Source organism: Equus przewalskii, chromosome 17, assembly GCF_037783145.1.
Source record: "Equus przewalskii isolate Varuska chromosome 17, EquPr2, whole genome shotgun sequence".
In the NCBI taxonomy this organism is placed as follows: Eukaryota; Metazoa; Chordata; class Mammalia; order Perissodactyla; family Equidae; genus Equus; species Equus przewalskii.
The window spans coordinates 33583220-33599679 of record NC_091847.1 but is presented as its reverse complement, the minus strand read 5'-3'; the positions used below and the strand labels follow the sequence as shown (position 1 = coordinate 33599679).

The 16460-nt window shown below is 42.3% G+C and overlaps 1 protein-coding gene and 1 long non-coding RNA gene across 7 annotated transcripts in view; both read left to right on the top strand.

The window, feature by feature from the left end:
- CACNB4 (calcium voltage-gated channel auxiliary subunit beta 4) overlaps positions 1–16460 on the top strand; it is a 241374-nt gene that overhangs the window by 80301 nt on the left and 144613 nt on the right. The gene's annotated exons all lie outside the window — the stretch shown is intronic.
- The window catches only part of LOC139076608 (uncharacterized), a 34667-nt gene that overhangs the window by 16768 nt on the left and 1439 nt on the right, over positions 1–16460 (top strand). For both annotated transcript variants that reach the window (XR_011528356.1, XR_011528357.1), the window contains exon 2: positions 6735–6790. This is a non-coding gene — a long non-coding RNA (uncharacterized lncRNA). The remainder of the gene's footprint in view (positions 1–6734; positions 6791–16460) is intronic.

Below are 16460 nucleotides of genomic sequence, written 5' to 3'. Positions count from 1 at the left end.
GTAAAGAGAAGAAATGCTAGCGGTAATCCTTATTATTGCTAATTGTACTAATTGTTTTTGTACAGATTGATTTTAATGGTGCTTACTTCGCTATGGTCAACGTTTTGATATAAACAAAATGTGACATATCGAATGAAGAAGCTTATTTGAGGGGCTAAGAGAGAAAGAAATCATTCCAGTTAAAGGGAATGAGCTTATGAAAGGGTGAGCAGCAGCACCTCAACCTAGTAGCCTGTCAGTGAAATTTAGCTCCCCATGGCACTTGACATTGGTTTCTGACTTGACATCAGTACTTTCTTCTAAGAATTGATAGAAGTTAAATTTTAATCTCAAAAAAGTATATTTCAACCCGGGAAAGGCAGATAAGGTAGTGCTGGAATATTTCTTAGAGTGTCCTGTGTCATTAACCCTAGATTCTTGATGCCTTTATGGCAGGTGGCTCCCCTCAAGGAGAAAGAGTCGCCAGTCAGATAGCAGAGGCCTGTCCCTGGCCCGGCGGAGGGAGGCTGGGCCCATGTCGGATTCAGCGACAACCAGCTTCAGCCCATCTTTCCTCTGGGCCGCGAGGGTGTCATCTTGATTACACAAGGTCCTGGAGGACCTGCCTATCTCACAGCAGGAAATTAACGACACAAACGTTACTTCCTACACATCTACAACTGTCATTTTGATGTCCTGCCCATTTTCTGCCTCTCCCTTTTAAAGGAACTTTTTATTTTAGAGTAGTTTTAGATCTACAGAAAAATGGTGAAAGTAGTACAGCGAGTTCCCATATACCCCGCATACTGTTTCTTCTGTTATTAACGTCTTCCGTTAGGATGGTACATTTGTCACAATTAATGAACCAGTATTCATACATTATTATGAACCAAAGTCCAGACCTTATTCGGATTTCTTAGGTTTTGCCTAATGACCTCTTTCTGTCCCACGTTCCCATCCAGGATGCTACACGCCATTTAGTCATGTCTCTTTAGACTCCTCTTGTCTCTGACAGTTTTCTCTGCCCTATTTTTCAACCTGCTTTGAGCTACTATTTCAGGGATGCTTTTTCACATTTTTGATAAATGCCTGATGGTGGGTGTTAACGGGGCTGTTAATTTTCCTTATTAATCCTTCAATCAGCAAACATTTATAGAGCACCTACAAGAGAAGGCCTTGGAACCTATTGACAGAATGAAGGTAAATTGCCTTTTCCCACCCGAGTGCTGCTCAACTCTTAATGTGCCTGCAGACCCCTGGAGCTCTTGTTAACATGTAGATTCTGGTTCAGTAGTTCCAGGGCGGGACCTGAGAATCTGCATTTTTAACAAGCTCCCAGGTGTGCCCGCGCCACAGGGGGCCGCACCTTGAGGATCAAGACCCTGAACTTGTGCAGAGTGCCATGTTAGGTGCCAGTGGGAGCTCTAGGGGCCTGGGGTGGAGGGGAGGGAGAGTTACATGAATCGTCTGTGATAATCTCTGCCATCAAGAAGTTTGTGATTCTGCTAGGAAAAAAAAGACAACAAAACAAGGGAGTGAAAAGTCAAGTACAAAATGGAGATTGAGACAATAGATGATAGACACTTTACACCATTAAGATGGCTATTATTGAAAAAAGAAGAAAAATAACTAGTGTCAGAGAGGACGTGGAGAAATTGGAAGCTTTGTGCATTGGTGGTCAGAATAGAAAATGCTGTGTGTTCTTTAGAAAATGATGTAGTGGTTCATCAAAAAATTAATCATAGAATTATCATATGCCAGCAATTCTACTTCTGGATATATATTCCATAGGGAAAGAAGAATTTTTCCTCTACCCTCTAGGTTCTTCTGGCTGGCCTAAGAATTAAATTAAGAGAGAGTAATAGGAAAAAATCAAATTTAACTGCATATGTGTGGGAACCCCACATGGATCCTAGGGTCAGAGACCTCACATACATGAGAGGTTGAGAGACGAAAAGGTAAAACTAGCTATAGATGCCATCTTGGGCTGAGGAATGGGGTAGGAGCCTGAGGCTTCAGAGGGGAGAAGAATAGTTCACAGGATGATAAGAAGAGCAGATGTTCAGTCATTAGAGGGTTGCCCTGCCATAGAGATAGGTCATAAAAATTTATTTCTGGTAATAACTCTGATTTATGGACAAGGCTCCCAATTTAAATTTTTTAAAGGATAAGTAAAAGTTTCTCAAACCCTCAAAGTCTCAATTGCCTTTAGCTTCAAAAGTTCCACATGCCAAAGTGGCTCATCCTGGGGAGGCCTGAACCCCTTCAACTCAAAAGAATTGAGAATAGGGACTTGAACAGATATTTGTACACCCGTGTTCATAGCAGAATTATTCACAATTCACATTCACATTATTCACAAAAGTTGAAAGCAACTCAAATGTCTCTCAATGAATGAATGGATAAACAAAATGTGGTATATATATACAATGGGATATTATTCAGCCTTATAAATGAAGGAAATTCTGACACATGCTACAACATGGATGAACTCTGAAGACATTATGCCAAGTGAAGTAGGCAAGTCACAAAAGGATAAATACTGTATGATTCCATTTATATGAGGTACCTAGAGGAGCCAAATTCAGAGACAAAGTAAAATGGTGGTTGCCAGGACCTCAGGGGAGGAGGCTCTGGGGAGTTAGTGTTTAATAGGTACAAGTTTCCACCACAATGGGTGGAAGGTGAAGAAGTTCTGGAGGTGGGTGGTGGTAATGGTCGCACAACAATGTGAATGTAATTAATATAATTGAACAGAACACTTAAAAATGGTTAAAATGGTAATTTTTATGTTATGCGTATTTACCATAATTTTTAAATGGTTAAAAAAAAGACAGGCACAAAAAGTACAATGGGTGGTAGAGTTGTCAGGTGATGAGGATAAAATGATAACAGTAAGGCCCTCATTTATGGACCACATGTGACATGCCAGGCACAAAATGCTTATTAACTCATTTAGCCTCCAGCCACCACCTTGTGAAGCTTATTAGCCCTGTTTATTGATGACAAAACTAAGAAAGAGAAGAGATTACTGAAGGCTGTAACAGTCAGGTAGACAGGTCCAAGGTGTCGGTGGAATTTAAGGTGGGCCTTGGAGGGGAGGCAGGATTTCACTGGAAAGAGGTTGGGAGGCATTCTAGGTAGATAGTGGGAACTGGCTAAGGAAAGATACAAAGACGGGATGGTGTGAACGATGACGTGAGTGGAGCTATATTAAAATAGAGCCAGAGCAGCCATTTCAGAAGAATTACTTTGCACATCTTGTTTTCTTTATCTTCCAAACTGGAGCAAACCACCAACATTCCAAGAAGGCAGTAGGGACAAGAATAACCTGTTTGTAAGGATTGATGAAATTGGACTTTGCTAATGACCGAATCACTAGCCAATCAATGAAGTACAAGTCTAACCTTTTGCCTAATGACCCAATCTCAGGCCCATCTGTGAAGTACAAACCTAGCCTTACCTCATTTACCAATGAACTCTTCTTTGATACAACTTACCTCATCTTCCTCCCTTTTCCTCATAAAAACCCTGAGCCCCTCTCCTGTAATCAGGACAGTATTTGGGTTTGTACCTGAACCTGTACTCCCTGAATTGCAGTTCTTTGATCCCAAATATATGCTTTGCCTCTTAAACTGGTTTCTGTTTTTATAGATTGACAATGGGAACAGCGATTCAGCTGGCATGATTGTGCCTGGCATGAAGTGTTCATGTGAATAAAGCATGACTAGCAGGGCAGACCATGAAAGGCCTTCAATTCCAGAACAAGAGATAAGGACTTTATCTTTTAGTGTCCAAATAGGGAGCATCAAACTCAAGTGTTTTCAGAGCCAGTAGGCAACATAAATGGTAGAAGTGGCTTAGTGCAAGGCAACAGGGAGTGGTGTGGACTATGGCAAATTGAATAGAGCATGTCCCACTGAAGGGGAGCAGAATTTGTCACTTCAAAGTATACCTCTTCAGCATAAGGATTGTTTTAAGCTGGTTATTTCTGAGAAACTGCAGACACAGGAGAAACTCTGAAAACTGAGTAAAAGTTACCCTTTTATAAGAGACATTTACATGTATGAAATCTCTGTATGTAAGTGTGTCTCCTTCTCTGTACCAGAAAGAGAAGGAAGTCTCTAAATCTCTAGAAACTCTTAGAAGGCAATGACTTAAATGTGCATAACAAGCTTACCCTTGTTTACTGTGCTTTCTTTGGAAACCTCCAATAACTGATTCTCCACCACCAATATATTCTTTTGTCTTTAGCTGAAGATGGTATTTAGGGTGATGGTTTTGGTCATTTCAGGGAATTACTCAGTTTTCCCGGGTCACTTTCATGTATACAGGAGGTATACATGTTATTAAACTTCTGTTTGTTTTTCTTGTCAGTCTTATATTAGTTTATTAGACCAGCCAAAGAACCTAGAAAGGAAGAAAATGTTTCTACCCCTTCACCACCCAACACATTCAGATCTCCTACATAAACCAGGAGCAGTGTGGGCCATGGTTGGGCTTTCAGGCAGGCATGAGATAACACTGACATTCTCAAGGTGAGGTCCCCACATCCCTTAAGGTATGCAGAGTGATGTTGAGGGCATGTAAGGCTTCACGGTCCATGAGGCACATCTTCCTGGCTGTGTCAACAGTACTAGAACATTGTGGGTAAAAATTAATGTAGTTTCACTAAGTACATAAAAATATTATTTTTATGTTATGACAAAGACAAATGGAGCAGAATACTAATGTAGCTAACCAATTATTAGCACCAATTATAATGTTCTAAATTTTTAAAATACATTCTACCAATGAAAATAATGCAAAGCTAATACTAATTGAACACTCACTTTGCACCACATGCCATTCTGAGCACTTTGCATACATTTCGTCCTTCAATCCTCGGACAGCCCACATGCTCAGTACCGTCCTTACCCCTGTTTACAGTGAGGAGGTGGAGGCGTGGAGAGGGGGAGTCACCTGCCCCAGGTGAGTGTGGCAGAAGTCTAGGATACGATGGTTGCTGCAGTTGCACTTACAATTAACTCTGAGTTTTCTGAAAGCTACCTTTCTTTTTTAGCAGCACTATAGTCCAAGAGTAATTTAAATAGGGACCACTAGATGTCACTACCCAGTGCTCCCTAAAAAGACGGAGGAACCTGATGACTACACCTTGAAGAAAACAGAAAAAACCGCATAACCACTGGTATTTCCGGTCTTCCTGTTGGAAAATGCCAGCATGAGCTGGTTGTCACAGCGCCTCTGTCTCCTTCCCTCCTATCCTCGGTTCAGCCCAGCTCAGCTAGCTGGGTACTGTTGGACCCACGCCTCTGCTGGTGGATTTTGTAATTTCAGGAAAATAGAAGGGACTCTGTCACTTCATAGGTCAGTTCCCTCCTGCATCGGCTGGTTCCACTGAAGGCAGGATTGACTGAGAGGATTTTGGTGGTGGTGGTTGGTGTGTCACTGTGTGTGTGTATGCGTGTGTGTGTGTGAAAGAGAGAGAGAGGGAGTCTTAGTTGTGTTTTTTCCACTCTTGAATAACCTGGGACATGTTCTTGCAAATTGGACTTGTGCTTTCAACTGAGACCTCCAGCACAGTACCTGCACAGGGTAGAAGTGTGGCCAACATCTGCTATGAAATTGCACAGAAGGGCAGGGGTGGCGCCTGTGCATAGGATGGTGGTGAATGAGAGGAGGGCCTGGAAAGAGAAGAGGAAAGATCCTGGGCCTCTCAGGTGCAGTGGGTGGTGAAAGAGATGAGGAGAGTGTGCCAGGGGCTCATTGGGATGGTAATAAAGGGACAGAGCAAGGGGCACTATGCCTCCATACAGGGTACCCAACCGACACTGATTCAGGATATAACTGTAGAATGCACACATTCTACGTCAAGTTGTGGGGGAACAGAATTTGACATCCCAAAATGTGTCTCTTTGGTTTAATTATTTTTAAGAATGAAAGACTCAGGAAGAAGCTTTGACTTTCCCCCTAACTGCCTAAAAGAATTTAAGACAGAAGGCCTGTCCCAGGAAGATGCTATCACCATGGATAATTATAGCATAAGATGAACCAGGTGTGGTGGACAGGGAGGAACTTAGTAAGGCCCATTTGATCAGAGTCCTCTCCATGTCCCATTGTCTTTGCAAGGCATGGGAAACATTTGTCTACCAAACATTTGCTTTTCCATCTCTATGTGAATTGCTTTCTTCCTCTTTGAAGTCCCACACCACTACCCCCAACATCCTCCTTTGTCTTTAGCTGAAGATGGTATTTAAGATGGTGGCTTTGGCCATTTTGGCAAGTTACTCAGTTTTCTTGGGCTTCTCCCATGTATACATGCTGTTAAACTTGTTTGATTTTGTCCTATTATTCTGTCTTGTGTCCATTTAATTCTTAGACTAGCCAAAGAACCTAGAGGGTAGAGGAATATTTCTTCCTCCCCTACAAAATGCATACAAAGATGTGTCAAGAATGAGTAATTCAAGTGTGTGAGGTTTTTAAAAAATCCTTCTTCCCTGATCTCAGCATCCTCCAACTAATTTTGAAATCTTCCTTCCCCACTGTAAACTTCTCGAGAGTTCTGTATTTATATCTAAATACAGTCAATAGAATGATGAATTACATTTTTATCCCAGTTCACTTGAAGCAGGAAAATGAAGGAAAGGTTCTCTAAAACATGGTGCTCATACAAAAGTAGAGCAGAGAAGGGGGAAAAAAAAACACTGGGAAAAAAAATGTGAAGTTTTTACCAAAATGTGTCTCCTTTCTTTTAGAGAAGAGGTCAGAATATAATAGACACATCAGGAGCTGTTTTGAGAAATGAGATTGGGTAAGTTACGAGAACAGCTGCAGAGACTTTTTTTAAAAATCTGGTTGATTAAAAAAACAGTACAGCCACATGTCTTTAAATTATAGGAAAAAATATCACTATCAGGCGTAACTTTATATTTTACCCTGGCCCTGGATATTGAAATTCATTTGCAAAGCATGCTTTGCATTATTTTCGTTGCTAGGATGTGTTTTAAAAATTTGGGACGTAGTAATTGGGTCACTCAAGAAACTTTCCGCCTTTATTAATTCAAATGGAGACTTTCTGCTAAACACACAAAATGCAAATGCTAATTTATTTCAAAGAGGAATACTGTTGACATTAACCTTCCCTTTTTAGTGTATGTAAGTGCAAATTCTTCCATTTGAGTCGAGTCATCACCCAATGCCACACAGAATGGCAGCAAGCTCATTTTCATGCTGCTGTCTTTATTTGATAAGAATAATAATATTTGCACCCCACTTTATTGTATGTGATTACATTTAATTCTTAAAGCAACCCTGTGTGGTGTAAGGTACATATTGTTAGTTATATCTGATAGAAGATAGATAGTTGAACAAACCAAGGCTCAGAGAGATTAATTAACTTGCCCAAGCCCACAACTAGTTAATTGCCTAAGTTGCATATTTGACCATGGAAGAATGCTTATTAAAATTAATAGACCCCATTAATAAACACTTTGCTTTGGGGGAAGTAGCTGCAAAATCTTCCACTGCGGATATTTAGACTGTAGTCACCGTATAACCTTGGTAGCAATTGTTGTATATATGTGCTGAGAAAAGCCAAGCAGATACATCTTTGATTTCTGTTAGCTCCACATTGTCTGGTATTTAAAAAATCATCTTCCTAAAAAAAAGATCGTATCCATAATTTGTTGAATAAAGAAGTGCCATCATTTGTTTTGTTTTTTAAGCAAGAGGAAGAGGAAGGAGGGAGGAACCAAAAAGAAAAAATCTTCACTTTAAATATAATGCTGCATTGTAAGTCAGCCGTTTATGAGACTCTGAAACAGTTTTGTTAAAAAAAATTCTTGGTACTTGCACATAGTGAAGGTGCAGGCACATCTGTGATCATGTCTGAAACAAGCGTGCCTCTTGCAGTGGCAGGTAGTATGTGAAGGCTTCAGTGTGCCATGGACCACTCCTTGGAGAGCTGGTCACTGTCAGCATCTTAGGTCTTGCCTGGCAAGACAGCAGAAGCTGATTTCCCAAAACTACCTCTCACAGATCTCCCTGGTAACTTCTGCATTGTCATTCTACCTGGTTTGGAAAGCTCCCACTGACCCTTCACATTGACTTCTATTCTATTCAACAACCCATTGGAACCACGGTTTCCACAATCCTTCTGTGAAATCCTGGCCAGACGTAAACCTTGCCCTCCAAAGGTACTTATACCTATTTGACTCATTTTTTTAACTGAGTAGACACTGCCTTGCCTCATGGTGGTTTTGTTCAGGAACATACATATTCATCTCCTCAACTTGAGTGTAAACTTCCAGAGGGCAGGAGCTCGATCTTAGGCCCCATTCTTTTTTTTGTGTGTGTGAGGAAGATTGGCCCTGAGCTAACATCTGTGCCAATCTTCCTCTATTTTATGTGGGTTGCTGCCACAGCGTAGCTTGATGAGCAGTGCTAGGTCCATGCCCAGGATCTGAACCTGAGAACCCCAGGCCACTGAAGCAGAGCATGGGAACTTAACCACTATGCCACTGGGCTGGCCCTGCCCATTCGTCTTTTTTCCCCTCCAGTTTTGTTGAGGTATAATTGACATACATCACTGTGTAAGTTTAAGGTGTATGACATAAATGGTTTGACTCATATATATTGTGAAACGATCACTGCTATAAGTTTAGTTAGCATTCATCATCTCATAAAGATACAATAAAAAGAGAAGGCAACAAAAGAAAAGAAAAAAATGTTTTTTTAACTGAGGATTTACTCTCTTAACAACTTTCCCATATACCGTCTAGCAGTGTTGACTGCAGTCACCATGTTGTACATTACATCCCTAGTACTTACTGACCTTGTAACTGGACGTTTGTATCTTTTGACCGCCTTTCTCCTATTCCCCCTCCCCACCACCCCCTGGTAACCACAAATCTGGATCCTTTTCTCTGAGTTTCGTTTATTTGTAGATTCCACATATGAGTGAGATCATACAGCATTTTCTTTCTCTGACTTATTTCACTTAGCATAATCCTAGGACCCAGTCTTGCTACTCACCTTCTACCTCCCCTCGGCACCCAGCCCTCGGTCAGCTCCAGGTGCTCAGAGGCAGTGGCTGTGGTGATTAAGACCATGTCGTCTGGGCCTAATTTCCTGGGTTTGAATCGTGACTGCTCCTTACTGACTGTGACCTTTGGCAACCCAGCCTCTTAATCTGTAAAATGGAAGTCATAGCGGTACCCATCTCCTAGGGCTGTCGAGAAGGTTCAGTGAGGTACCGTGTGAAAAGAGCTTAGAGTGGTACCCTGTGCACAGTGAACATGATAGAAGACTTAGCTATTGTTCTTCTTCAGTAAATACGTGCACGGGAGAGACTTGAGGCTCGGGAAGAGTCTGCTGGGGCAGTGAGAGTGGAAGAGCTGGCTCAGGCCCCATGTGCCTTTCTCCACCCTCCCTACCTGGGCTACAGGCACCGGTCCCCACCCCAGCTCAGGCCCCTTCACAAGCTGGGGGCATGTGCTTGCTAGGAGTAGAGAGTAGATGCAGAGCGCTATCTCTGAGAGAGAATTCTGAGGTTGAGTGGACAGGATTGGGTGCATGTAGGAGTGGATGCAGGGGAAATACATGGGGAGTTAAGGATGCCCTCCAGCTTGGATGACTATGTCAGCAATGATGCTGTTAGCTGAGAAAGGGATCCAAGAGTGGAACTGGTGAGAGGAGCAAGTACCGAGTTCAGTTATAGACATGCTGAGTTTGCAGTGTCCAGGATACATCCAGATGGAGCCGCACCGTAGTTATGACAACAACAAATGACATGTATTGAAAGAACACAGTATAACATTCCAGTTGCTGTCCTGAGCCTTTCACGGGTTCTAATCCACTTGGTCTCACAACGACCCTATGAAGGAGGTACTGTGGTTATTCCCATTTTACAGATGGGAAAACCAGGTGCAGGGTGGTTAAATCACTTGTGTAAGGTCACTCTGCTAATAAGGGATGGCGCAGAGTTTGGGACCTAAGCAATCTGGTCCCAGAGCTCCCACATTTAGCCACCACTCTATGCAGACCTTGTATCTGTAGTCTCAGAGGGAGGCGAGGCCAGACAGGTAGATGTGGTGGAGCCATGACAGTGACGATACTGTTCAGAGGGAGACTGCATATTGAGGTGAGTTGCCTGAAAGAAACTTATTTGCTGGTGTAAGTGAACATCGTCATGGAAGATGCAGGATCAACATAAGGTGTGGGTGAGAGGAAAGGGCAAGGAAGAGAATATTATATAATTCATATATATTGAAGTGCTAATCCCGCATGTGATGGTATTTGAAGGTGGGGCCTTTGGGAGGTGATCAGGTCATGAGGGTGGAGCCCTCACGATGGGGTTGGTGCCCTTATGAGAAGAGACATGAGAGAGATCTCTCTCTCTCTGCATGTGAGTGTATAGCAAGAACGTGGCTGTGTGCAAGCCAGGAGGAGGGCCCCCATCAGAACCTGATCATGCTGGCACCCTGATCTTGGACTTCCAGCCTCCAGAACTGTGAGAAATAAGTGTTTGTTGTTTAAGCACCCAGTCTGTGGTATTTTGTTATGGCCGCCCAACCTAATACAGTACTGTTCTTAAAATCTCCAAGAAGAGGTGATAAGCTTGACAACACAATGATTTGATACAATAGTTATGTTGCCCATTTCTGTCAACAAAATTTATTTAAATTGCTTTTAAATTCCATAAATTAACACTCATGTGAGGTAAGTAGGTGGTGTTATTTTTGAGGGTACATAGGAAGAAATGCATATGGAAATAGAATCCTAGCTAGACACTCCCCGCCAAGCATTTTATTTAACAAAGCCTCCACTGAAAGAGGGTTTAGATTGCAAAGTCTTAGTTATGTTCTGGAGTTGAGTTAGTAATTTTCAGTTATCTTTTAGGGTGGCATAGCCTGGTCCCTAAACAAAATGGGGTGGCTGCTAATGATTTATTTTGTACTCTACACACTGCCTTAATTATCCTGAGAGGTTTAAGGCAAGGCTCTCAGCTTTGGCTGTGGATCAGAAGCACAACCACCCCAGGAGCTTTAAGAAACTGCACACTTAGGCCCCGCCCCTGCGTATTTCCATTAGGTAAATCGGGGTGAGGGTAGAGGAGCAGACTAGTGCCTTTTCTTTTTCACTAGTGCATTTTTAAAATAGGCGCGCTTTCATCAAGATGATGGAGTGACTTAAGTATTGACTTCCTTTTAACCCCACAATCTCATTGAAATGATTTTCTCAAAAAGGCATAAGAAAAAAAATGCGTAACAGAGCTGGCAAACCGCAAAGGGTACAGTCAACTGATAAGAAATTTTGAAGCTTTTTTGGAAGATACTAGCAGATGGGATTGGATTTAAAAAGGTAACAGGAGGAATCGCAAAAGGATCTGGCGTGACCTGCTTTAGGCGAGCTCCATTCTTTGCTCTGGAACTGGGAAGAAACGCCGTAGCGCCATCTAGTGGAGGCCAGGAGTAGGCCTTGGAGTGATTGATTATCAGGGTCATTCATTAAAAGATACCCTATTCCTCCTTCTTGCTCATGTCTGGCAGCTGGTTGCAGCGTTCGTCCCCAGGCTAGGACTGCAAGAACAGTTCTCCAAAATAAATGTGGAGGCTGCCTTGGGTGGGAATCCCTAGCATTGGCACCGAGGTGACAGAGAAGCCGAAGGTAACCTTGGACTTTGGTGGGAGTAAGACTCGCCACGCTTTTCCTGCTTTGGTGGAGGGGTTGGTCACTTGCTTGCTGCCCCGCTCACATCCCCAACGGGAAGCCTGGCTGTCCGCCTGACTGCCCACTTACGTGCGATTCTCATAGACTCAGCTAGACAGTGCTCGAATTGAGGGGAGAGGCCAGCTGTACAAATACACCATCTGGGGTGTGTGCCGAACAAATCAACATCCTGATCCCGATTTGGCGGGAGCAGCCAGTTATTAGCCGTATCCGTCTTTGATCCTCCTAGATGGATTACTCACTGCCTCTGTTTGCCTGTTTGTAGAGGCGAGATGAACAGGCACTGTTGATTTCTGTACAGTCCCCAGTCACAGTCACGGCTGTGGTCTGGGTCCTATAACAACTCTGTGAGGTATGGTACCTGTATTCCTACGTTACAGATTAGATAGCTCAAGGTCAGAGCAATTAAAGGACTTATCCAAGTTCATACAGATAATATGTGGCTGAGTCAGGATACAAAACTAGATTTGGGGACATCAGATTATGTTCCCTTTTCACTTATCACATAGTTTCTAACTTACTTTATTTCAGCTATTTAAACTTTCATTTCTGGAAGGTAGAACAGACTTGGAGATCTTTACGTAGCTTTTCTTATATGTGCCAATGTAATGGACTAATGAAGGTGCAAAATATTGAGACGTGTTCTCAAATCATGGCTCCTAGGTAAGCAAGATGGCAGCAGTGAAAAGGACAGTTTAATATATTTAAAAGAGGTTAATTTAGGGAATTGGTTGCAGGTGGCTAGAGTGTGTATTACTTTCCTGAATCTGCTGTAACAAATTGCCATAAACTTGGTGGCATAAACCAACAGACATTTATTTTCTCAAAGTTCTCAAGTTCAGAAGTGCTAAATCAAGGTGGCCTCAAGGTCACCTGCCTTGGAAGGCTCTAGGGGAGATTCTGTTCCTTGCCTCTTCCAGCTGCTGGTGGCTGTTGGCGTTCCTTGACTTCTTGGCTTGTGGCTACATCACTCCAGTCTCTGAATCCATCTTCACGTCACCTTCTCCTGTGTCTCTGTGTCTTCTACTCCTCTGTATCTTATAAGGACACTTGTCACTGGATTCAAGGCCCACCTGTATATTGCAGGATGATTTCCTCTCAACATCCTTAACTTAATTGTGTCTGCAAAAACCCTTTTTCCAAATGAGGTCGCATCTGGACGGTCCGGGGATTTTGATGTGTACATGCTTTTTTAGGGGGGGCACCATTCAACCCACTACAGAATGTAAATGTTTTTTAAATTTATTTTTTCATAGTGAAATTGGCTCTTATACCCTGTATTTATACAACCATCGGCATGCCTCATCTCTAGGGATGAGATCCGTGTTATTTTTTCTTAACCACAAGCAGGTAACAGCTGCCAGTTTGAAAACCAGAGTTTTCCTTGAGCCTTTCCCATGCCTGTTTGTGATGACATTTCCTATGATTCTGTCTCTCCCTCCTTTTCTTTAGCTTCCTAGGCAAGATATTTGGATTTTCAGTCTTAGAAACTGCTATTCAGAAGGGAGGCAATCAAGCAAAAGAAAAGAAAACTGTTCTGTGGTTTCTGTATTCTTTAATAGTGGAAAGGCATGGCTGTTTTATTCTGCTCCAGATTGGAAAGAAAGGTAAAAAGTCTTAGGAAGGGAGTGGATACTGGGCTGTTTATTTTTGAGTCAGTCACATTCTTCACTTTGCAGATAGAAAAAAGTGAAAGCCAGAAGGATTACATAAGGTCACTTGGCCAGTCATTGGCTGACCCAGCATTAACACTTGGAGCTTCTGAGTTTTCTCCTCTGATCCCCTGAATTGCAGTGCATCTCGAGGGGTTCTTAGTGCATTAATCTTTGGTTGTCTGGGCAGTATATGAGGGTCTTGACACTCACAGTCAAATGAACACACAGCAGGAAGTTAAGCCTTGAATTTGCTGTGTTTGAGCCTCATTCAATAAATGAGTAAAAAAACACTGTGATTGTATTGTTCAGGCTTTCTCTAAGCTGGCTAGTGGTACGGTGTCTGCAAGCAAATGGATTTTTTGGTATTGCATACTAATGTCTACCATTAGGTAGATATTAATCTATGCAGTTTTGTATTGCATACTAATATCTACCAAGAGATAAATATTGGCAATGCCTTCCTTAAATCCAAGTGAATTGTCTGAAGGATTACCATGGTTATCCTTGGTATCCTAGTCATTGGTTAGCTGGTTGTGTGAGAAAAACAACAACAAAGAGAAGACAGCCTTTCTTCTTAATAAGGACTTGCTCCAGCCATTCATCTGAAAGCAGATTTTCCCTTTGCAGACTTTGAACTGCTTTGAACTTGTTTGCAAGATCAGCCCTCCAACACTTCGGTAGAATCAAAGCTATTTGGGGAGCTGGAGTAGATGTTTGAGGAAACCGGGCCAAGGAAAACTTTGCTTCATCTCAGGAGCAATTGATAGCTCTAACAGGTACCCGTGGGTGGTGTTGCAGCATAAGACCCGAGTGCCAGGCAATAGTGCCAGGCTCCCCAGACTTCCAAATGACAAACAGACTTTCATGAAGCATCTCTGTTAGTAGTATCATGCTTTGAATCATTTTGTCTATGAATTTAGTGCCTCATTTTTTTTTTGCTAATGCTTATTACGTCTAATGTACTAAGCTTCTTTTTGTGGTAAGCACATGATTGAACAACTACAAGCCGTAATCTTACACTCAAAAAGTTCACATATGATGTTTTTTCATTTGACCTCATAACTGCATTGGCCTTGTGGTTTATTGCTATTGCCTGGGGGTGTTCTCAAGGTCCATTTTCACTTGTGTCATTTAAAGGATAAGAGCACTCCTGGTGTGTATCTAAGGGGATAGTCGTGTTGGCAGTTACGTTGGCATTTATGCTTGCCAACCTCTTGGAGGTTCTCGGTGGGCCAGTAATAATTTGGAATATGTCTTGCTGAGTATAAACTTCTGAAAAGCTTAATAGTCAAAGTTTGTGCAAATTTATCTAATTCCTGGTTTGATCAGTATAAGGGCCTCAAGTCTAAGTTTATTTTCTATTTTGGTTGGGCACAAAAGTCATTGCAAGAATTTGCAAAGCTAGTAGAAATCAGTGGGCTAAAAGGAACCTGGCCTAAGTGATGTACCTGCTAAATGTAGGCGAGGCAGATAATCGTGCTCGCTTAAGGAGCCCATGAGGCATCCTATAGAAAAGGGACCGTTTCCCAGATTGCAGTTAGTAAAATTCAGACCTCACTGTGAAGATGTTTGGCACATTAGACTGATTTTCTCCAAATGTGTTTCTTTGGGTTTATCCATTTCAACTTTAAAAGTGGTCCCCAGCCTATTCCCCTTTGGTCGGAGAAGTAGCCTCTGGAACTAGCCTGCTTTTCTGATGACTTCCCTGGCACCTCATGCAATCTGTTTGCCTGCCCTGGCCTAAGCATTTCTCACTGCTGTGTTGTTTCATCCTTGCTTTGCCACTTTTGCTCTATGCTTCTTATGGTCTGATGCAACTTTCTTTGGCTCCCATGATATCATCTCTCCTGGGCCCTAGGCTCCTATTTCCTGTCCCTGAAAGTAGGTCTGGGTTTCCTGGGTCAAACAAAAATGGTATCTACAAATTACTTGTCTCAAAGAGCGTTTCTAGATATAGTTAGTGATAAAAAATGTGTTTCCTAACAAAGGCAAAGCTAGTGGGTAAAGCCTTCAGAGTTAAAAAAGATGTTAAGAAAACGTGGTTCAACATCTCTGACCCTGCCCTTAGCCAAGATGTTTTCTTGTCCTTTCTTCCACACCTACCAAAAAAAGGTACTAAAGTTGAGAACCTTGTGAGATCCACTCAATTTTAGCCCTGTCAGCGGGTGTGAGGGAAATAATAATTACTGAATTTGGAAGCCTATGAAGGTGTCATTTTGACAGTATCAAGAACTGAAGTTTTCTATTTGCATTGCTTGCAAAACCATTTACAATTTAGAAAGTGGAATATTTCCAAAGCTTCCTTAGTAACATGGCTTGACCTTGATTTTGGAGGAGTAAAAGTCGGTCAAAGGATGTGAAATGCTCAGCTTGCGTTCACTGTGTGCTCATAGCATCAACTTTTTCAACCGGTGACAGAATGGATCCCAGTTGGAATAAGGGAAGAAATGAGCCTAAGAGTTGCACCCTTGATTGACACAGTGGCTAGGGTCTGGTTGCAGCTTTCCCAGAAACTTAAATTTGCTCCCCAGGGTGTCAGTTTGATTCACACATGTCAGGAACTATCATAAAGACACGTGAAACAGCCATGCTGTTTACAGAGAAAGCTAGAACCTAGCGTTGGCAAGTAAAAGCCCTCCAGAGTAGGCATCCACTTAGTGGTTCCTGCCAATGGTTATTGTATTTCTTTTCTCTCCATAGTTATGTACTTAACAACCTCCCAAAGCCATAGTTGCCCTTATATTTCATTCTTAATTACTTGAAAGATAAACTAATAATGCAGGGAGTGAATGCACACTGTTATTAATTAAAATCCCCAGGAAATGGGACAAACTGAAGAGAAGAGTGCTTTTTAAAAATAGTAAGTGTAGCTTGCTACACCACATAGAGAATCTTCTACCCATATATAGCTATGGCTGGCACTTTTTGGGCCCCGTGCCACATCTCCTCGGCCCATTTTGGATTTCAGCTGCAGCTGTGTGGACAGTTCCTGTGCCTGAAGCTGGCTTACCTTCTCTCTTTTTTGCTTCAGGGTTTCCTGGTGAAGCCTCTAGTGTTTACTCAATCCTTGCTAAAGCCTGTTCCCAAATGCAGAGG